This window comes from Chiloscyllium plagiosum, chromosome 14 (assembly GCF_004010195.1).
Source record: "Chiloscyllium plagiosum isolate BGI_BamShark_2017 chromosome 14, ASM401019v2, whole genome shotgun sequence".
In the NCBI taxonomy this organism is placed as follows: Eukaryota; Metazoa; Chordata; class Chondrichthyes; order Orectolobiformes; family Hemiscylliidae; genus Chiloscyllium; species Chiloscyllium plagiosum.
Genome location: NC_057723.1, coordinates 34,607,179 through 34,608,787, shown reverse-complemented (window position 1 = coordinate 34,608,787; position 1,609 = coordinate 34,607,179).

The following is a 1,609-nucleotide window of genomic DNA, read 5'->3' as shown; positions in this document are numbered from 1 at the left end:
TTAACACTGGTTCAAAGTTTGTGAGAAGATTTGTAGCTCGAGTGCTCATTGTTGTGGTTCGGTTTGCGGAGCTGGGAATTTGTGTTGCAGACGTTTCGTCCCCTGTCTAGGTGACATCCTCAGTGCTTGGGATGTAAATTGTTGGATTAGCTGATAAGCAAGCAATGATCATAAATTTATGAAATGAAAGTTTCTGTGTGGTTGTACCGGAAGCGCTTCTGTGATCTTTCCTCCGGCATTTGTAGTGGTTTGAATCTGCCGCTTCCGGTTGTCAGTTCCAGCTGTCCGTTGCAGTGGTCGGTATATTGGGTCCAGATCGAAGTGCTTATTGATTGAATCTGTGGATGAGTGCCATGCCTCTAGGAATTCCCTGGCTGTTGTCTGTTTGGCTTGTCCTATAATAGATGGAAATGTGTTGCTGGAGAAGCACAGCAGGTCAGGCAGCAGCTAGGGAACAGGAGAATCGACGTTTCGGGCATTAGCCCTTCTTCAGGAATGAGGAATTCATTTCCATCTCTGATCTCCAGCATCTGCAGACCTCATTTTCTCTTGTCCTATAATAGTAGTGTTGTCCCAGTTGAATTCATGTTGCTTGTCATCTGCTTGTGTGGCTACTAAGGATAGCTGGTCGTATCATTTCGTGGCTAGTTGGTGTTCATGGATGCAGATCGTTAGCTGTCTGCCCGTTTGTCCTATGTAGAGTTTTGTGCAGTCCTTGCATGGGATTTTGTACACTACATTGGTTTTACTCATGTCTGTAATCCAGGTAGCTGTGGGAGTCGGTGGGTTTGTAAAAAAATGTCAGTGTCAAGTCGGTCGTCATTAATGGAGATGGAGGTGTCCAGGAAGGGGAGGGAGGTGTCAGAGATGGTCTAGAAAATTTAAGGTCAGGGTGGAATGTCCTGTATAGCCTCAACATGACCTCCTAACTCCTGTATTCAATACTCTGACCAATAATGGAAAGCATATCAAATGCCGCCTTCACTATCCTATCTACTTGCAACTCCACATTCAATGAGCTATGAACTCGCACTCCAAGGTCTCTTTGTTCAGCAACCCTCCCTAGGACCTTACCATTAGGTGTATAAGTCCTAAGATTTGCTTTCCCAAAATGCAGCACCTCGCATTTATCTGAATTAAACTCCATCTGCCACTTCTCAACCCATTGGTCCATCTGGTCCAGATCCTGTTGTAATCTGAGGTAACCCTCTTTGCTGTCCACTACACCTTCAATTTTGGTGTCATCTACAAACTTACTAACTGTACCGCTTATGCTTGCATCCAAATCATTTATGTAAATGACAAAAAGTAGAGAACCCAGCACCGATCCTTGTGGCACTCCACTGGTCACAGGCCTCCAGTCTGAAAAACAACCCTCCATCACCACCCTTTGTGTCTTCTACCTTTGAGTCAGTTCTGTATCCAAATAGTAGTTCTCTCTTTATTCCATGAGATCTAACCTTGCTAATCAGTCTCCCATGGGGAACCTTGTTGAATGCCTTATTGAAGTCCATATAGATCACATCTACTGCTCTGCCCTCATCAATCCTTTGTTACTCCTTCAAAAAACTCAATCAAGTTTGTGAGACATGATTTCCCACACACAAAG